Source organism: Ochlerotatus camptorhynchus, unplaced genomic scaffold, assembly GCF_037179485.1.
Source record: "Ochlerotatus camptorhynchus isolate MF236.1 unplaced genomic scaffold, CSIRO-AGI_Acam_v1.1 ptg000398l, whole genome shotgun sequence".
In the NCBI taxonomy this organism is placed as follows: domain Eukaryota; kingdom Metazoa; phylum Arthropoda; class Insecta; order Diptera; family Culicidae; genus Ochlerotatus; species Ochlerotatus camptorhynchus.
Window position 1 is genome coordinate 296,759 of NW_027040885.1, and position 22,858 is coordinate 319,616.

The window sequence follows — 22,858 nt, forward strand, 5'->3', positions numbered from 1 at the left end:
CTAAAATCCTGCATGAATCGTGATTGTCTCGAATCCGACCAGTACAAGGCGCAGAGGGGCGCAGCAAGCTAGCTGGTTAAACCAAGTACAGCCTGATATATGAACTGTGGAACGCTCGAGAAACTGAAGACAAGCAGCAATGAGCCGAGTTAGTTGGCGCAACATTGTACATCCTGAAAAACGTCGGTCGGTCAAAAGTAAGTTTGTATGTATACGCGATTATCCTGTTGCAATAAAAAAATAATGAAACTGATTTCGAGGAAGATTCACGCCATGGAGATATAATTTGATTGTAAAAGCCCCCAAGCCGTAAACTGTGCTCTCTTGATGATTCTGAATGGATGCTTTGAATGACCATTGCATCATTCGTGATTATTATCATCAATGGAAACAGAAAGCGTGGCTGAAAATCCGTTTTCACTTTTGTGAACCCAATTCCAAACCTATCAAACGCAAAAACGCCATCTTAGTTCCCATGCTGTATCAGATATAACTTACCGAGCAGTGGTGGAGGCGTTTCAAAGCCCACGAGCTATTCAGATCCGCATAATGATACTATTTATGCCTCAATATAACCATAAAAATAAAAGATTAACATATTTTGCACCGAAATCAACCCAGACTCGGATGGTTTTGGCAGCATTCACTCCACCCAAACTCAGCCCACTGTAGTGTCCAGGGCAAAGTGCGATACATTCCTTGATAGGGAAAGAAACGGCGAAGCAAGGACCAAGTCCCAGCGCTTACGGCTTTTGATTCCTTAGTTTTTCTCTTTTTTTACATCTTTGCAGAGGCGTAGGGATCAATTTAAAAGGCAAAAAATAAAAAATAAATTGCGGAATGAAAAACACATATCGATCCGTGAATAGCCCTTCGTATGGAAAACAGTCCACAAAAGAGATAGTCGAGCGAAGATTTCTTTTCTTTTTCTGGCTGATATCAGGCGTGAATATTAAGTAGCGAATAAAAAAAATGAACGGGAGAAAAACGAGACACCAAGCAAGTTCAACCCCCACATCGAAAGCTTATTATAGATGAGCGCAAAAGGAGTTGGAAGAGCGGGAAACGATGCTGAACAGTTATTATTCAGGAACGTTCGAATGTCACGGAAAATTAATAATTTGTCCTTTAAGGAAACCGATAGAAACCGTCCGTGAAGAGGATTATTATTGGTTTGGATTCTGACACGCACTGGGAAGACATCTTCCTTTTGCGAAGCGGATTGGAAATAAATTATTTTTTCCAGTCGCGATTCTGATTTATTTGAACTCCGTGGATTGTTTTTGTTAGCTCGGAATAACAAGGACATAAATCGAACCGAATCGATCTGGAAATATTTGCTCGTGACACAAACAGATGCTTCGATTTGTTTATGTCCAGGAAGCCTTGAACATTAAATAAGATTATATTACAGGAGTCAGTATTTTTTAACTGGGGTTTTGAACTACTGAAGTTCGGAGTCAATAACCTAATTTTTGAATTTTTCACAGAATTTTAAACTTTTACCGAACAATTCCACTGTTCAAAAGTACTGAACAACGACAACGCTGCTATAAATGTGTGAGTATGTTTAGGCTGATGCAAATATTTGTTTTCATTATATGTCCCACTTAAATAGGGGAGGGACGGAAAATGTTTATTATTAAGTTTATAAATTAATAATTTAAAAAAAATGTTTTAGGATAAAGCGCAGAGTAAGTAGCAGTTTTTATTTGGACCACATTTTAAATACACTTTTACGAGTAAGTGTCGTCGGGCGGTCGTGATAAGTTCTTCTGAGGTTTCCTGATTAGTGACTTACCGCGTGCTTAACGTACGTACTGCTATTCTCGCAACTTCTTTAATTCCATTTCACGTCGTAGAAGAACTGTTGAGCCCCGGTAATCGGTGACTACTGTTTTTGGGATTCGCTGGCGTTTTCTTCTCAGTTTTCCTTCCCAGGTAATACGAATCAACAGATTTATGTTGAGTAAACTGGTGTACAACCAAAACCAGTCATATAAATGTTATTGAAACTGTTAAGGTCCGAAGTCGCAACATGCACCTCCACCTCTGTTACCATGTCGTTACTGTCCAACGATGCATTTCCTGCTGCCACACCAGCATACGTACTGCACCCGATGTGCAGTTCATCCTGTTTTTGTTTTATCTTTTCATTCGGTTCTTGATCCCACCGTAGAAAATATAACCATTCCGATTGAGGAAATAAAGCGTTGATGGAATTTCCTTCCTAACGCCCATATAAACACCTCTCATACCTGTGGGGTGTCAAGGCCCAGCTCTGCAGGAAACTTCTCCCAAATGACACGCTTAACCTTTCAATATTACTCCAGCGATCCAGGATCTCTGAAGGAAGATCGCACACACGAACGTATTTAACGTTGTGCCTACCTCTTCAGACTTTCCATCAGTATATCAGAAAGTAAATTGCTTCGCGTTATGTAATAATATATACATTTTCGTTTTTAACTTAAGTTGCATCCATTTCGGAATCTGCATCAAGAGCTTTGAGCATGAGCATGAGCATGATTGACCGCCCACGGTTGCTACTCTATTAGTGACAGATCAGCTGTACTTACACAGAGAACCAATAAACGATGCTTGGGACTAGCAACTTAAACATGAGCCCTGGGGGAGACCCATGTAACTAAATCGTGAAGCTGTAGGGTTTTCATGAGAAAAGCTCATATGTTTCTCTGACAGCAAATTGTACATAAAGTAATTAATCTGGAAGGACTTCAACGGATACTAAATCAAAAGCCCCCTTGATATCCATGAACACAGAAGCCATTTGCTCTTTTTTTTAGCAAAAGCCAACTAAATTTCTGTGGAAAGCAACGCGAGACAGTCATTTGTTCCATTGCTCCTATGGAAACCAAACTGAGTATCTAAGAGTAGGTGGTTCGTATCAACCCATTTTTTCAATTTTCGTATACACGACGCGATGGTTCGGTACGAGATGTAATCTAATGCGGGTTTGCTAGGCTTTTCAATGGCTATAACCCTCAACCGCCTCTAATCATCCGGTACAATATTAGGCTCCAGGAACTGATAAATCAAGTTCAACATGCGCCTCTAAGCGACGTCTGGAAAGTTTTTCAACAAGTTGAACTTGATCCTATCAGCCCCCGGAGCCGAATCGCCACAAGACAGGAGCGCGCGTGAGAGCTCTAGCATTGAAAAAGGCTGGCTGATCTCGTCTACAGAATTCATTGTTTCGCGAGGAATCATCTGAGCCGGCACGGAATCAGGACATACTTTTCTAGCGAAATTGAGAATCCAACGATCCGAGTACTCCTCGCTCTCGTTGTCTGAAAACCGGTTACGCATTTTTCGCGCCGCGTTCCAAAGCGTTCAAGAGCCGTGTACGCTTCGAAATGCACGGGTGTTTCACGTTTCCGGAAAAGCTTAAACGCGTCGAACTTTTTACGCATTGCTGGTCCCACCAAAGGGAAGGAGATTTCCTACGGTTAGAAGTTCCTGGAACCGGCCGAGTTTGAGCTTGAGTGCGCTGTCCAATATCAGATTGGAGAGGAAGTTATAGTCCTCCAACGGTGGAAGACGGGTAAGATCGTACGCGACGTTAAAGGGTTCCGACGGATTGAACCCACTGGCAACTGGAACTTTAATCGGCAAGTGATCACTACCGTGGGGATCTTGAATCACATTCCACGTGCAATCCAGCGATAATGAATTAGAGCAAAATGTGAGGTCTAATCTACTTCCATTCGAGGATGGGCCAGCCAAACGTGTTACTCCTCCATTGTTAAGAATTGTCATATTGAAGTTGTCACAGAGGTCATATATCAAAGTAGAACGGTTTTCATCATACAGTTCCCTTATCCTGCACCGTGGGAATTAAAATATCCCATAATCAACCGTGGATTAGGAAGAACTGAACAGATATCTGAAAGTTGTTTTCGATTAACTGAAACACGGGGAGGAATATACACAGAAGCAATACAAAGGCTCTTGTCTCTAATAAGAGCCTGACATGCGACAACTTCAATTCCTGCGAATTGTGGAAGATTCACTCTATAAAAGGACTGGCACTTTTTGATCCCCAAAAATACCCCTCCTCCACACGAACCCTCACGATCCAGTCGAATAATGTTGAATCATAAAAAGGAAAATCGATATCTTAAGAGAGCCAAGTTTCACATAGAGCAAATGCATCACAATCATTATTGTGAACTAAAAAATTGAAAGATTCTAATTTGAGAATAAGACTTCGACAATTCCACTGCAGAACAGTGATCAAATCCTCGACCTCGTTTGGAAAATTATACATCGAAGGAAATGATAACTGCAAGGATGGGCCACTTCAATGTAATTGCTTCAAGAGGGTCTTCACAGGAGGAAGCATTGCCAGAACAATGCTTTTTAGAGGTACTTCTTGCTAGGACGCTGTGGACTGTTTGGCCATTTTGCATCTTGCAAATATTTTAAAAATGGCGTATTTGACATTTTTTTTTGAAAAATTGTTTATTTGCTTACTAAAACCATGAAAATTTGAAAATCCAAATTTAAAAAATATTTAAAATATCGGACTGTTTAAAATTGACGAAAGTTGTTGTAAAAGATTTTTTATTAAATATTTTGTTTGTCATAAACAATAGGACGTGGTTTCTGTGTAAACATTTTCAAAAAATTGCGCAGAATTAAATTTCAAACGTATTTTTTAAGCTCTTGTTCTACGATCTTTGCCAATTTTTAAGTGTCCATCTATCCGTTTTATATATATTAAAAGTTTGTATTTGTTCGCAACAGCGAATAAGTTTCGAGACGACCCTGCACCGCTGCTGGCACTGTAAACGTCCTGAGTTTACCGACCGTCAACGCATCAGCAGCAGAAAAAATCTCCCTTCCTTCCTCCTCATCCTTTTTTTTTACTAACCCCGAGATAGCCGCGGGAAAACGGCCTCCCTACTAACATGACAACAACCAATCACAATCAAGATTGTATTTTATAGTACACTTTTCTATCCTTTTTGCGTTGCGAAGTAACAGCCAATCAGCAGTGGCTGATGAAATATTAAAATGTTTAAAAATAGAGTACGCACCAAAAACTTTGTCAGTCTTTCTTGCATCCTGAAGAATAAAGCAACCACAACAAGTAAAAAGGCTTCTCGCAGTATTATTTCAAGAAGAAACGTCTTCCAGTTTGCTTGCTCCTGCTGTTGATTGGTTTCGTCTGCTTGCTGTTTGAAGTTCCGGTCGTCAGCGTCCTGCTCTGACATGGTCCTACTAGTTGTCTGCTGCGTGTTTCCACATTATCACTTTTCCAAAAGAGTTTATTTCATCGGAGTTCTTTTCAGAACTTCCGATATCGTGTGGTAAGTGGCTTCACCAGCAGAACTAGTGCCCACTCCGTTCCGGGAGCAGCAATCCGTTCCATCGCTTGTCGTTGACAGTGGGTCAACGAAGCATAGTTCGTGTTCATCGTTGGCAGTGGCCAACAATCAGTCTGTCCGTCGATCTCGTTGGCAGTGAGCCAACAAGAAAAATCGTGTTCGTTCGTGTCTGTTGGCTGTGCCCAACATAGTGGTCCTTCGAGCCGGATTTGTGAAGCGTATACAGTCCGCTATTGAAGTGAATTTTTTCTCGCGTCACGGTAGCAAGTGAAGAAGAACAAGAACTTTTAGTGAACATTGAACGCTACCGTCGATGCTTATGTGACAGTAACAGAACAGTAAAGTTATTTGCTAGAACGCAAAAAGAACTCCAAGAGCTCAAGTGTTAGTGCTCCTGCTTTTCATCTGGTATCATCGTGTGACGTTCGAGAATTGCTCTCTCCGTAGCAATTACCATTCCTTTCCGATGCCAGTGGATCGTACCCCATTGAAACCGCTTAAGCCAACCATGGAGGAAATCAAGCCGCTCATCCACCAACGCGGTCAGGTAAAGGGCAAGGTGACTGCGATCGCCAATGCCTTGGAAAAATGCGAAAATGATCCTAGCCAGGTGAGTCTTCCCTTTCTTAAAGTTTACGCCAAAAAGCTAGAAGCTCATTACGCCGAATATTCCGTTTTACACAAGGAGATTATTTGTTCCATTCCTCCTGGTAAAACGGATGATCAAGATGAAAAATTGAACGAATTCGACAAACTTCATACCGATTGTTTGATTCGGTTGGAATTTCTCATGGAAAGTTTAAGTACTCCTACCAGTGTTTCCTTTACCAACGCCGCTACGCCAGCTAGTGCCACCCAAGTGATAGTACAGCAACAGCCGCTCAAGGCCCCAATCCCCACTTTTGACGGGCGCTACGAAAATTGGCCTCGTTTTAAATCCATGTTCCAAGACATCGTCAGCCGATGTTCTGATTCGGATGCGATCAAACTGCATTATCTAGAAAAGGCACTAGTTGGTGCTGCCTCCGGTATTCTTGATGCCAAAACCCTGTCTGATAACAACTACAACCACGCGTGGGAAATACTAACCGACAGATATGAAAATCCGAGGATTATTATCGATACCCATATTGACGAGCTTTTAGCTATGAGAAAGATGTGCAAAGAGTCTCACAAAGAACTACGTGATTTGGTGGATACGTGTACGAGGCACGTTGAGGGTCTTAGGGTTATGAAACAATCAGTTGAGGGTACAACTGGGTTAATTATCAATAAGATTTTGACTTCTTGTCTCGACGCATCCACACGTAAGCAATGGGAACGCTCTCTTGCCCATGGGGAACTACCGAATCTTGAAAAGACACTGACATTCCTGAAGGATCAGTGTCGTGTCCTTGAACGTTATGAAGCGGATCATCCTACAATCGTAAAATCCCATCCTGTTAAATCATCTCAACCAACCGCTAAGCCCAATAGCGTGAAGGTTCACGCTACTACATCCGACAGTAGTAGTGAGTCTTGTCAGTTCTGTGCTAAGAGTCACTTTAATTACCAATGTCCCGATTTCCATAAACTGTCTGTGTCGGATCGAGTAACAAAGGTGAGAGAGTCCCATTTGTGTTTTAACTGTTTGCGGCGTGGACATAGATCCATTGATTGTTCGTCTAAGAGAAACTGCAGCAAGTGTAACAAGCGACACCATTCTCTTTTGCATGAGGATGGATTCAAACGTGAAAGTAATGTGAATTCCAACAACCATCCCGTCCAGAGCAAAGGTGAGAATGAACGGGTTTCCCTTGTGGTAACTCCCCAAACCCCGTGTGATGATTCCGCAAATTCATCTACTGTGTCTACCCAGCCGTCCGTCTGTTCTCTGAGTGTTGCCGTCCCTAATGTATTGCTTCTAACTGCTGTGGTGAGCTTGGTTGATAAAAATGATAAGCATATTCCATGCCGTGCCTTCCTGGATTGTGGTGCTCAAACGAATCTGATTTCTATTCCCATGTACGAAAAGCTTGGTCTCGAGGGAGTTCCTGTTTCCATTGACATTCTTGGGGTCAGCAATGTGCGCACCAAATCCAAACGTCTAGTAACCGTGAGCCTCCAATCCCTCTACAGGGACTTTCAAGTAGATCTCAAATGTTTGGTAACTCCAAAGATCACGAATGCTCTCCCATCCAAACCTGTTAATATCAGTCAGTGGAACATTCCTTCTGGATTTCAGTTGGCTGACCCTAATTTCTATGTACCTTCTGATGTGGATCTGTTGATTGGACTTGGCCATTTTTTCAGACTATTGAGGACTGGACATCTCGTTCTTGGTGATGGTCTTCCAGAGTTGCGTGAAACCGAACTGGGTTGGGTTGTTTCCGGTGAAATTCGTGATGAGTCTGTAGCGTGCCTAAGCCCCCAGCAAATCAACACCGTTACTATCGAATCGCTCAACGAAATGATTAAAAGTTTCTGGGAAATTGAAGAAATCAGCAATGTTTCCCAGCGTACTGTTGAAGAAGAGGAGTGTGAAGAGACTTTCCGCAGCACTCATCGTCGTGATCCTACCGGTAGATATGTTGTGAAGTTACCATTCCGTGAAAATGTTTCTCAGCTCGATGATAATCGTTCGTTGGCTCTTCGTCGCTTTTACTTTCTTGAAAGGCGTCTCCTTCGTGAGCCTCAGCTTCACGCGCAATACTCGAAATTTATCGAGGAATATGAAAGCCTAGGGCATTGCAGAGAAGTTCGTGAGTCAGATGATCCTCCCAGCATGTTGAAGTATTACTTGCCACATCATGCTATCCTAAGGCCGTCGAGTTCAAGTACCAAGTTACGAGTTGTTTTCGATGCATCGGCAAAGCTCCCCTCCGGAACCTCACTAAACGACGTTTTGCAGGTTGGTGCAGTCGTCCAATCTGACCTTGAGAAAATTATCTTGCGATTTCGGAAACACACATACGTGTTCACTGCTGACATTGCTAAAATGTTCAGACAGGTTTTTCTTGATCCTTCACAGGTCGCTTTCCTTCGAATTTTCTGGCGTTCAAAGCCATCGGAAGCTCTCAGAGTTCTCGAGCTACTAACCGTGACTTACGGTACCTCCGCTGCTCCGTTTCTTGCAACCAGAACGTTGCTTCAGTTGTGTATTGATGAAGGTGACGAGTTTCCGCTGGCAGCGCATATTATTCGAGAGGATTGCTACGTTGACGATGTTCTGTCAGGTACTGACAGTATCGAGAAGGCCATCGAATGTCGTCAACAAATTCGGAATTTGTTGCAGAAAGGAGGTTTCCCAGTGCACAAATGGTGTGCCAATGATCAAAGGATTCTCGAAGGTGTTCCCGAATCTGAGCGTGAAACTCTTGTCCAATTGAACGAAATATCCGCCAATGAAGTCATAAAAACCCTCGGTCTTCTTTGGTGTCCAAATAGCGATGAATTTCTATTTGCGATCAATCCTGATCTTTCCGAGATGTCACCCGTTACAAAACGAAGTATGTTTTCAGAAATCGCGAAACTGTTTGATCCACTCGGCCTCGTGTCCCCAGTTATCGTGCTTGCTAAGCAGCAGAAAAAATCTCCCTTCCTTCCTCCTCATCCTTTTTTTTTACTAACCCCGAGATAGCCGCGGGAAAACGGCCTCCCTACTAACATGACAACAACCAATCACAATCAAGATTGTATTTTATAGTACACTTTTCTATCCTTTTTGCGTTGCGAAGTAACAGCCAATCAGCAGTGGCTGATGAAATATTAAAATGTTTAAAAATAGAGTACGCACCAAAAACTTTGTCAGTCTTTCTTGCATCCTGAAGAATAAAGCAACCACAACAAGTAAAAAGGCTTCTCGCAGTATTATTTCAAGAAGAAACGTCTTCCAGTTTGCTTGCTCCTGCTGTTGATTGGTTTCGTCTGCTTGCTGTTTGAAGTTCCGGTCGTCAGCGTCCTGCTCTGACATGGTCCTACTAGTTGTCTGCTGCGTGTTTCCACATTATCACTTTTCCAAAAGAGTTTATTTCATCGGAGTTCTTTTCAGAACTTCCGATATCGTGTGGTAAGTGGCTTCACCAGCAGAACTAGTGCCCACTCCGTTCCGGGAGCAGCAATCCGTTCCATCGCTTGTCGTTGACAGTGGGTCAACGAAGCATAGTTCGTGTTCATCGTTGGCAGTGGCCAACAATCAGTCTGTCCGTCGATCTCGTTGGCAGTGAGCCAACAAGAAAAATCGTGTTCGTTCGTGTCTGTTGGCTGTGCCCAACATAGTGGTCCTTCGAGCCGGATTTGTGAAGCGTATACAGTCCGCTATTGAAGTGAATTTTTTCTCGCGTCACGGTAGCAAGTGAAGAAGAACAAGAACTTTTAGTGAACATTGAACGCTACCGTCGATGCTTATGTGACAGTAACAGAACAGTAAAGTTATTTGCTAGAACGCAAAAAGAACTCCAAGAGCTCAAGTGTTAGTGCTCCTGCTTTTCATCTGGTATCATCGTGTGACGTTCGAGAATTGCTCTCTCCGTAGCAATTACCATTCCTTTCCGATGCCAGTGGATCGTACCCCATTGAAACCGCTTAAGCCAACCATGGAGGAAATCAAGCCGCTCATCCACCAACGCGGTCAGGTAAAGGGCAAGGTGACTGCGATCGCCAATGCCTTGGAAAAATGCGAAAATGATCCTAGCCAGGTGAGTCTTCCCTTTCTTAAAGTTTACGCCAAAAAGCTAGAAGCTCATTACGCCGAATATTCCGTTTTACACAAGGAGATTATTTGTTCCATTCCTCCTGGTAAAACGGATGATCAAGATGAAAAATTGAACGAATTCGACAAACTTCATACCGATTGTTTGATTCGGTTGGAATTTCTCATGGAAAGTTTAAGTACTCCTACCAGTGTTTCCTTTACCAACGCCGCTACGCCAGCTAGTGCCACCCAAGTGATAGTACAGCAACAGCCGCTCAAGGCCCCAATCCCCACTTTTGACGGGCGCTACGAAAATTGGCCTCGTTTTAAATCCATGTTCCAAGACATCGTCAGCCGATGTTCTGATTCGGATGCGATCAAACTGCATTATCTAGAAAAGGCACTAGTTGGTGCTGCCTCCGGTATTCTTGATGCCAAAACCCTGTCTGATAACAACTACAACCACGCGTGGGAAATACTAACCGACAGATATGAAAATCCGAGGATTATTATCGATACCCATATTGACGAGCTTTTAGCTATGAGAAAGATGTGCAAAGAGTCTCACAAAGAACTACGTGATTTGGTGGATACGTGTACGAGGCACGTTGAGGGTCTTAGGGTTATGAAACAATCAGTTGAGGGTACAACTGGGTTAATTATCAATAAGATTTTGACTTCTTGTCTCGACGCATCCACACGTAAGCAATGGGAACGCTCTCTTGCCCATGGGGAACTACCGAATCTTGAAAAGACACTGACATTCCTGAAGGATCAGTGTCGTGTCCTTGAACGTTATGAAGCGGATCATCCTACAATCGTAAAATCCCATCCTGTTAAATCATCTCAACCAACCGCTAAGCCCAATAGCGTGAAGGTTCACGCTACTACATCCGACAGTAGTAGTGAGTCTTGTCAGTTCTGTGCTAAGAGTCACTTTAATTACCAATGTCCCGATTTCCATAAACTGTCTGTGTCGGATCGAGTAACAAAGGTGAGAGAGTCCCATTTGTGTTTTAACTGTTTGCGGCGTGGACATAGATCCATTGATTGTTCGTCTAAGAGAAACTGCAGCAAGTGTAACAAGCGACACCATTCTCTTTTGCATGAGGATGGATTCAAACGTGAAAGTAATGTGAATTCCAACAACCATCCCGTCCAGAGCAAAGGTGAGAATGAACGGGTTTCCCTTGTGGTAACTCCCCAAACCCCGTGTGATGATTCCGCAAATTCATCTACTGTGTCTACCCAGCCGTCCGTCTGTTCTCTGAGTGTTGCCGTCCCTAATGTATTGCTTCTAACTGCTGTGGTGAGCTTGGTTGATAAAAATGATAAGCATATTCCATGCCGTGCCTTCCTGGATTGTGGTGCTCAAACGAATCTGATTTCTATTCCCATGTACGAAAAGCTTGGTCTCGAGGGAGTTCCTGTTTCCATTGACATTCTTGGGGTCAGCAATGTGCGCACCAAATCCAAACGTCTAGTAACCGTGAGCCTCCAATCCCTCTACAGGGACTTTCAAGTAGATCTCAAATGTTTGGTAACTCCAAAGATCACGAATGCTCTCCCATCCAAACCTGTTAATATCAGTCAGTGGAACATTCCTTCTGGATTTCAGTTGGCTGACCCTAATTTCTATGTACCTTCTGATGTGGATCTGTTGATTGGACTTGGCCATTTTTTCAGACTATTGAGGACTGGACATCTCGTTCTTGGTGATGGTCTTCCAGAGTTGCGTGAAACCGAACTGGGTTGGGTTGTTTCCGGTGAAATTCGTGATGAGTCTGTAGCGTGCCTAAGCCCCCAGCAAATCAACACCGTTACTATCGAATCGCTCAACGAAATGATTAAAAGTTTCTGGGAAATTGAAGAAATCAGCAATGTTTCCCAGCGTACTGTTGAAGAAGAGGAGTGTGAAGAGACTTTCCGCAGCACTCATCGTCGTGATCCTACCGGTAGATATGTTGTGAAGTTACCATTCCGTGAAAATGTTTCTCAGCTCGATGATAATCGTTCGTTGGCTCTTCGTCGCTTTTACTTTCTTGAAAGGCGTCTCCTTCGTGAGCCTCAGCTTCACGCGCAATACTCGAAATTTATCGAGGAATATGAAAGCCTAGGGCATTGCAGAGAAGTTCGTGAGTCAGATGATCCTCCCAGCATGTTGAAGTATTACTTGCCACATCATGCTATCCTAAGGCCGTCGAGTTCAAGTACCAAGTTACGAGTTGTTTTCGATGCATCGGCAAAGCTCCCCTCCGGAACCTCACTAAACGACGTTTTGCAGGTTGGTGCAGTCGTCCAATCTGACCTTGAGAAAATTATCTTGCGATTTCGGAAACACACATACGTGTTCACTGCTGACATTGCTAAAATGTTCAGACAGGTTTTTCTTGATCCTTCACAGGTCGCTTTCCTTCGAATTTTCTGGCGTTCAAAGCCATCGGAAGCTCTCAGAGTTCTCGAGCTACTAACCGTGACTTACGGTACCTCCGCTGCTCCGTTTCTTGCAACCAGAACGTTGCTTCAGTTGTGTATTGATGAAGGTGACGAGTTTCCGCTGGCAGCGCATATTATTCGAGAGGATTGCTACGTTGACGATGTTCTGTCAGGTACTGACAGTATCGAGAAGGCCATCGAATGTCGTCAACAAATTCGGAATTTGTTGCAGAAAGGAGGTTTCCCAGTGCACAAATGGTGTGCCAATGATCAAAGGATTCTCGAAGGTGTTCCCGAATCTGAGCGTGAAACTCTTGTCCAATTGAACGAAATATCCGCCAATGAAGTCATAAAAACCCTCGGTCTTCTTTGGTGTCCAAATAGCGATGAATTTCTATTTGCGATCAATCCTGATCTTTCCGAGATGTCACCCGTTACAAAACGAAGTATGTTTTCAGAAATCGCGAAACTGTTTGATCCACTCGGCCTCGTGTCCCCAGTTATCGTGCTTGCTAAGCACCTAATGCAAAGAACATGGACTCTGAAGATTGGTTGGGACACGCCCCTTGAAGGTGAAATTCTTCATTCTTGGTTGCAATTCCGTTCCTCCTTGGCTCAGGTTAGAAACATTCGAGTTCCAAGACATGTATTGGTTCCTCATTTTGAGTATGTTGAATTACATGGGTTCGCTGATGCTTCAGGGATCGCCTATGGAGCTTGTCTTTATGTTCGATGTGTCCAAGCAAATGATGTGATCACGGTGAGACTTCTTCGTAGCAAGTCGAAAATTGCCCCTATCCATGAACTGACGATTCCTCGTAAAGAGCTTTGTGCCGCTTTACTGCTATCGAAGCTTGTCCAAAAAACCATTCCTGCCATGCAATTAAACTTCTCGTCTTTGTTCTTGTGGTCAGATAGTCAAATTGTTCTTGCATGGCTCCGTAAACCCCCATCGATGTTGCAACCATTTGTACGCAATCGTGTTTTGGAAATCACTGTCGAGAATGGTCACAATGAGTGGAATTATGTTCGTTCTAAAGACAATCCAGCTGATGTGGTTTCCCGGGGACAGTTACCAGGAGTTTTGAAATCAAATTCGTTATGGTGGGACGGTCCTGATTTTTTGAGATCCACTTCTTTCAATCAACCTGAGGTTGAAAATATTCCCGATGAACAACTCCCAGAATTTAAATCCGCTCCGGTAGTTGTGATGCCTGTTCTAAATTCTGACGATCTTCCTTTATTCAAGAAATTTAGTTCTTTCCGTAAATTACAACGTGTACTAGCGTACGTACAGCGTTTCATAAATAACTGTCGAACGAAAATTTCTGAGAACCGTGTTAAGAAATGTCTCGCTACCATTGGCGAACTAAGATCATCTCTCCATACGATTGTGAAGGTTATCCAACAAAATGTACTGATTGACGATATAAAAAGGGTTGAGAATGGAGAACCTTGTCGAAAAATCGGAATGCTAGGACCTTTTCTGGAAGATGGGGTTCTACGTGTTGGAGGACGGATTCAGAATTCCCGGGTTCCCCTGAGTACGAAACACCAGTACATCTGGCCAAATCACCCTTTGACCGATCTTCTCATTCGAGCATACCACGAGGAACACCTCCATGTCGGACCGTCTGGTTTGTTGTCCGCTCTTCGTCAACGCTTTTGGTTGCTGGGATCTCGATCGGCTGTACGGAAGATTACACGAGGATGTGTCCGATGCTTCCGTATAAAACCTAAGGGAGTTACTCAATATATGGGTAGCTTGCCAGTTAGTCGCGTTACTCCTGCAGCTCCTTTTGAAGTATCTGGAGTCGATTATGCAGGGCCGTTCATTATTAAGCATGGAGTAAGGAAACCAATTCTCGTGAAGGCATACATTGCGGTTTTTGTATGTCTGGTAACAAAATCCATTCATCTGGAATTAGTGTCGGACATGACTACGGCTGCCTTCATCGCTGCTCTACAGAGGTTTATCAGTCGGAGAGGTTTAGTTAGAGAGTTGCACTCGGATAACGGTAGCAATTTCCGAGGTGCCCGGACAGAACTACATGAGGTTTTTGTCTTATTTCGTGATCACTCCGCTGTTCATGAAATTGAATCCTTCTGCCAAACCAAGGAAATTGTTTGGCATTTCATTCCACCAGATGCTCCCGAGTTTGGAGGCTTGTGGGAAGCTGGCGTCAAAAGCACAAAGTACCACCTGAAGCGAATACTTAAGGAAACTCCGTTGACTTTCGAAGAATTCTACACGCTGCTTACTCAAGTGGAAGCAATTCTAAATTCACGACCTTTGTTTTCCCATTCCGATGATCCAACTGAAGGCGAAGTAATTACCCCTGCACACTTCCTCATCGGAAGACCACTTACCGCTATTCCTGAGCCTCCCTATGAAGGCCTGAGTAAAAACCGGTTGTCCAGGTGGCAGCATTTACAGCTAATGAGAGAGCATTTTTGGAGGTCTTGGGTCCATGATTATCTTGTTAGTTTGCAACCAAGGGGTAAAAATCAGATTCGTCAGCCCAATGTTAACCCCGGTTCAGTCGTTTTACTCGAAGATAAAAATATGCCACCACAGCAGTGGAAATTGGGAAGAATTGTCCACTCGCACCCTGGCGAAGACAACTTAGTGAGAGTTGTTGATGTAAAAGTGGGAGATACAGTTTACCGACGCCCAATAACGAATATTTCCATTCTACCCATAGATGACAATAAGCCTAAGGTCAACAATCAGGAATCTCCAGGTGAATCATCGAATCGCGTGGGGGAGGATGTTCGCAACAGCGAATAAGTTTCGAGACGACCCTGCACCGCTGCTGGCACTGTAAACGTCCTGAGTTTACCGACCGTCAACGCATCAGCAGCAGAAAAAATCTCCCTTCCTTCCTCCTCATCCTTTTTTTTTACTAACCCCGAGATAGCCGCGGGAAAACGGCCTCCCTACTAACATGACAACAACCAATCACAATCAAGATTGTATTTTATAGTACACTTTTCTATCCTTTTTGCGTTGCGAAGTAACAGCCAATCAGCAGTGGCTGATGAAATATTAAAATGTTTAAAAATAGAGTACGCACCAAAAACTTTGTCAGTCTTTCTTGCATCCTGAAGAATAAAGCAACCACAACAAGTAAAAAGGCTTCTCGCAGTATTATTTCAAGAAGAAACGTCTTCCAGTTTGCTTGCTCCTGCTGTTGATTGGTTTCGTCTGCTTGCTGTTTGAAGTTCCGGTCGTCAGCGTCCTGCTCTGACATGGTCCTACTAGTTGTCTGCTGCGTGTTTCCACATTATCACTTTTCCAAAAGAGTTTATTTCATCGGAGTTCTTTTCAGAACTTCCGATATCGTGTGGTAAGTGGCTTCACCAGCAGAACTAGTGCCCACTCCGTTCCGGGAGCAGCAATCCGTTCCATCGCTTGTCGTTGACAGTGGGTCAACGAAGCATAGTTCGTGTTCATCGTTGGCAGTGGCCAACAATCAGTCTGTCCGTCGATCTCGTTGGCAGTGAGCCAACAAGAAAAATCGTGTTCGTTCGTGTCTGTTGGCTGTGCCCAACAGTATTTATCACCAGCATTTTAAAAAAAATGAGAAGTATATTTTGAGTTATTCAGGTTTTCAGCACTATTTTTGAATTTTTACTGAAAATAACTAAATAACATGCTACCATGTATATTTTTCTATGCAAGTCTTTATTTATTCTATAATTTTGCCTTAGATGTCAATTCAATTAGAAGTGACATTTTCATGCTTCGATTTATTGAAACATATCAAATACGCTGTTTTGATAAACAAATCCAGTTTCAATGGTCGAGTTTTAGCACAAATGTGAATGATTGCACATAACAAACATTTATGCAAAGTTTCATGCAAATCAGAGATGAATGAGTCAAAAATTAAATTTTATATTTTGCTAAGTGACCTGGACTTCGAATTTTGAAGCAAAAATGTTATTTGTTAATAACTTATTCGTACTGCGAGGCATACTGCCTGCCGGAGGTAGTTAATATTGATAAAAGTGGATAAAATATTAGTATTAATTCATGCTCGGAACGAACATCTTCCCTTCTCCCGATCTCCGCCATTCGTAATCAAAACTTTGTAGGGTAGCACTTGTCCTGGACGCAACAGGTTACTTTTTAGAAATTAAATCCGTGCCAACATTTCAAAGAGGCGTAATTGCTTTTAGAAACAATGGCTTTAGCTTACAAATGCAACTACTCTTCTTTGAAATCATTTGATACAATGCAAAGAAGTGACAGAAATATCAGTTATTTAACTGCCAATTTGCCGCAATGGATCAAATCCGGGTCCTAACTCCTGATAGTGATTTTAAATTACGTGGGCATTTTAATCAAATAAACGTTTGAAGCCGCTGCTTATAAAAGTTCTAACGACCGTTTGACTATTCTTCTTAGATTTTTTTTCTAAAAAATAAGTTGATTTCATAGTACCTATGGTAAAAAGCAGCTTCCGAAATACCTTTTCCTATTATTGTTACTATTTCAAACCGTACCCGTCAGACAAGGCCTGGATGCTGTACACAGAAGTCGTCTTCCTTCCACTCGATCCATGGCTGCACGTCGTCAGCCTCGCAGATTGCGAAGGGTCGATCCAGCTTGCCCGCTGCGCACCTCTTCGTCTCGATCCAGTTCGAGCGTTATCGAGAACCATTTTTACCGGACTGTCGACCGAAAATCTTTCGAAATTGTTGTGGTGTGGACGATGGGTGCTTTTCCCAGCAGCTGATGCAATGTGCACTTCATTCGCTTCCTGCACGTTCCTGCACATAATGCGTCGATGGATTTCTCTGATGGTGTCATTATCGTCGGTCACCAGTGAGCCCAAACACACAAACTCGCCTACCACTTCGATTTGGTCACCGTCAATCCGAACATTTGTAAACATCATTAATACCATTGAGTATCTACGGCAGGCTAGGGGGAGCTACATCCCCCTAGTATTAATGTAGCCCACCCCCGCTTTCAATTCGCTATTTGCGTAATTGAGAAGTTCAAACATTAAATTTAGCTTCCCTTAGGATTTACCAAAGTTACAATATAGATTATTAAGCACCATAAATGCATGCTTTAGGTTTTTTTTTAAATTTTCACATCATTCTGACTGGAATAGACATTATCGTACTATGATTTATTTGAAATGACTAACACCGACTAATGAGCGATATCCAGCAAAAATTTTAATGATTAACCATAGCGATCAATTTTGCAAAATTTCAGAGCATTTCCACGCCAATTGATGAATCGATGAAACTTTGCCCTCTCCAAATCTCATGAAACGATGTTTAATTGTTCGCAAGGGAAAAAAGTCAAGTTTGTGCAAGAATTCGGCTAAGACACGAAACCGGCTAGTCCTATAAAAATGAAGTCTTAGATAAAAATTTCAAAATAAATGGATTTATAAAAAAAAAACACGCGGTAAAAAATTCAATTCTTGGCCGAAAAAAAAAAAATAAAAACAAATAGTTAAAAACCTCATTTGCAAATAATGTGCCTTTTTACTAGTGTAATCTAATTTTTATGCAATCTTTTTGATATTGGATAAAATGGACATTGTCAAAAATCTTTGAAAATTAACCTTTAGTAAAATTTAAATACATTTTTTTTTGCTCAAAACAAAGTGTTACATATAAAAAATAAATATAATGAACTTTCAACTGACCCATTATAGGTTGTAGGATTAGGCGAGAACACCAAGAAATCACATTTAAAATTGTTCGAACACTGTTACTGATTTTACTGAGATTCATTGAGATTTTTATAATTTAATAAATTTGATTTTATACACAAAAAATCGATTTTTTCTAACTTCAGTCTCCATTTAGGTGACCAACATTAATCTCTCCTCTTGCCATATTACCATTTATTTTCTATGCAATCTTGAGGCATTGTTCATAATTTGAGCCAAATCGATCAACATTTAACCATATGAAGTTATTTTTTCTGAGTTGAATTGAATTTGTTTGCAGAGAGAATTTCTTCAGTCCAAAACAGTTTTGCCCTTAAAATGTTCAATTCAAATTAAATGATATGTTCCACAATTTATGTGAATTATAAAAGTGACCATTATGTCCTATGTTAGATAAGCTAGCACTTTTGACCAGCTACTTAAAAAATAAATTGAAATATCTAAAAAAAAAAGAAAAAGCAGATTGCTTAATTTGTTCAAAAAAAAATTGACCAATTTTTTTTTATCGTAAGTATATTGAAAAGGCCACATCTTTTTGAATTCTTAAAAGGCCATACTTTGTTCAGACAACCATGTCTCATTCATCATTTCTATTAGAAGGACTGGTTTCGTGCTATTATTCATTGTAAAATGTAAAATACGCCATTTTGAAAAATTAGGCATGGGTCAAAATGGCTAAATTCCAGCACAAATTCGATTTATTTCTCGTTTCGAACAATTGTGCAAACTTTTGTAAAATCAGGAGAGGAAAAGTCTGAAATTAGATTTTTTGAAATTGCGCGTGATTCACATTGCACTTATTATATTGCTCTTATGTAACATTTAAGTTGTTAGTGCTCATATTTACACTTTGGCATCCTCTTAAGCATGCCAGCACTGATCATCATGTATATATTGTAGCACAACCAGTGCCATGACATGCTCTAATGTTGTATACAATCGATAAAATATTGCCGCTCTCGTTCTGGAATCTACATTGGTAACGATGCAACAAGATTCCTTGGAAGCAATAGCAGCTCAACAGTTTTCAAGGAATCTCATACACAGTTTTCTCTGCATGTGTATTTCTCCGGTCTGCATTCGTCAGGTGTCATCCTTGATCCAGAAAAAAAGAAGCAGAACAAAAAAGGAAAAGTAGAATAGCTCTGAAAATATAGCACAAAACTTCAGTTATTCAAGGCAAGTTTCACGTCAAGCTCACCCCACTGCATCACGAAACATCAATCTTGAGACGTTATAAAAAAGGTCCTGGTCGTTTGTGTAAATAGCAAATTTTTCAGCAGTGGGTTTTGATGACGAGAGACGCCCAGCTGCTAGTGTCAGGTCGGTGCAACATTGAAAGAGCCTTCAAAGAAAGCAAATCTCTTTTCCCACTTTGCCGCTTTGACATCCGGGAGGCAACGTAACGAAGGGCATCGTCAACACATTCGAGTGGGTTGAACTAGCGTGAAATTGCACAGCGTCCTCGAGAATAATAGCCTTTCTAAGAATGCACGTAGAGAAGAGGAAAAAAAAAAAGATTCCTCGCAAAACGTTTGGAATCCAAACATTAACTCTATCGCTTTCCCAACTCAACAACAGGATCAGTGTGTTTCTGTGCGAAGGATGCAAACAGGATATGAATATATTCCTGCTTGTTAAACAATATAAAAGTCACCATTATCTTTATTCATATCGTCTCGGAGAAGCACATCTTCATCGCAATCTGGCAATGTTTGCGATGCAACTCCGTTTCCGTCCATGTGACTTAACCCATGCAGTATGTATCCATGAACAGCAGGACGAATGCACTCACTAAGCAAACAACGAACTGTGCACCCGGCTTCAGTAGTATGCACATGTGCATCAGCCATCATAAACAAGACCTGGGAAACTGCCGTACCTTTTCAGCTATTCAGATCCTTAACAGGGCTATTCATCGGCACATGCACACAAGATGATAGAGAAGCGAAAACGGAACGATTTACCACTTTATGGAGTGTTTTCCTTGGTGAATAGTCAAGATACGAATGACCATCGTCGGTTTGGCTTGTTTGCTCCGTGCATGTGTGGTTGTGTGCGGATAAACAAATAATTTGCATTTTGTTGTGATTTTAGATCTACTACTAAGTAGCTACATTAGATAGGAAAACCGACTGTTGGGGATGCTCAAAAGTTGAATTGAAAGTGTAGTCAAAAGATTGTTCAAATGCAAGTTGTTTGATAACCTTAAACCATAATGAAATCTAGGACGATACAGACAAATTTCACACTGATGTGCCAAATACAATGCCTTCTACATCACGTGATGGTAAAAAATGAAAATGAAATGAAATCCAAAAGGGGAGCAACTAATTATTTTTGTCGTATAAAGAAGGACCATCTAGTTTCAAAAAATTTCTTGGCTATAGGAAGATAGAACACCAACCAACGAATAAGAAAGGTGTTAATTATGTTTCTTCCAAAATGGGAGTGTCATCTCATGATTTTGAACAGTCTTAAATTACCATCATTACTCGTTTCAAATTTTTTAATTATTTGTAGTAAACATAAAAAAAAATTATTTGAAACTGCGGAATTATTTCTTTGAGAATGTATTGCATATTTGTTATGCGTAAAATGCGGTGGATCTTCATGAGAAGGGCAACTGTCCCAATAAATTTAAATGTTCGAATTGTGCTGAAACCACTTGGATTGCAAGACTCACAAACTGAACTAAGCACAGGTAGGGAACGCTAATCGTTCCCAAACAGGTTCAAATTCATCTGCTGGTAACAACGGTCAGCGAGGTACAAATTTTACAGGATGCGAAATATTTTATGTCGGTATATAACTTAATAACTAGGAGAAAAAAAAACAACCGATTTTCAAATATGAGGTATTTCAATCAATCACCTAATTATGCTCATGGAATAATGCTCATGATAATCCTCAAAGTAATTATATTTGATGATTGTTGTGCAGGACATTACACGATTAAATATCCAAACAATTAAACTCTTTTTTATGTGGCACGAAGCAATAGATTTGGACAATACTTATTTAAGTCAACATTGAACCCAATTGGTTACCCATGCTGACATCAGATCTGACCACTTTCCAGTAACGTTTAAAAAATTTCATGAAATAATTTCTTACCAATTACCATACTGATTTGGATCAATTTAGAACATTTATAGATTATAACATTGATCATAATATTCATCTATAAGCTAGGGATGATAATGTTCTTAAATCGTTGACTACTTAAAATGTCGAGGCTGACTGCTTCAGTGTCAAAATCCGCGATTAAATCCAATTATAATCGACTATGATATTCATCCTTCGATCCATCTGAATAATATCCGAAAAAGGCACTTTCAATCCAGCAATGACAATGATCGGGAGGGATCTCTGCCCTGAGAAACACAAATTTTGAAAATGATGTGGATAGATTAGACCCAAACTTCACATCTTTTAGGAGATTTTGAAAAAAATAATCTCAAAAGCCCATTCTGAACATGAGCATAAAAAAACCGTGAAATTCATAGTTGGTCCTCATGATCTTCGGGAAAGGTAAGGATTGTTAGTATGACAGAAGTTGCTACTAAAGATGGTTAACACATCTGAATTGCCACCTCTATCATGGGAAGGGCTTCAATGTTAGTGGAAAGGTAGCAGAACAGGTTTCACCAAGGTTTGTGTTCGATTGTTTGCATTGCGTTCCTTAAAACACTAGAGAACGAAGAGCTGAGTATTGAGCCCATGATGTTCTGTTCAGTTGGCAAATACGTTTACCACTAGGTCACGAGCCCCTTCATGTTTATAAATTGTTTTATTTTGTCAAATTTATCATCATTGTATATCTTTTCTGCATGCATAATGCATTATTTTTACTCTGAATGTTTTCTGTCCGTGAGTCTGCATTATTTTTACTCTGAATATTTTCTGTTCGAGCGTATGAAATCATTAGATTTTGAAGATTTCTATATTCTATTAAATGTATCAATAAATTATTAAATAAATATTTATCAATTCTAACCGACTATCCGGTCGCGTTGTTGTTATATTCCAGCGGTTTTCAAGAACAGTTATAAAAATAAAACTACTACGTGAAGAATCGAAACCTACCAAACTAATAATTCAAGATTCAATTAAAGATGGCAAATCTAAATAACTCTCTACCATGGAAAAATCCCCAAAGGCATTTTAAACCAGCAAAATGAAAGTTATGAAAATGGGTGTTTAGAGGAATATTCATAAGAATACTGAAAGCATATTAATTTCCATTCAATTCCACTTCGAATTTTGAATCCATGACAAATACATGTCATGACAAATCTGCAGACTTCATCAGTGTCATTCCTACAAAAGACCTATTGGAATTAGGGTTGATCGGCTATTAAGTCAAGTTTTTTTCCTTGATTTGCTTTCCGTCGATCTTGTTTTCCGTGCTGAGCACCAATGTTACTGACGCCAAGGAGGCAGCTCCTACACCTGGACCCTACCTATCGACCCATCAACTCATGAACCGGGGACCAACGGCTTTACTTTTCTTCCGAAGGAAGGCGTGATGAGAGATGTTATGCCTCAGAACATCCCGGCGGCGCTTTTAAGTCAAGTTATTTTTAGAATTTTTATTTACTATACCGGGTGAAGATCAACTGATTTTACATATTTCCCAATCTCGGCTACAGTCTCGTTTATTACCTACTCAAAAAAATGAATTTTAG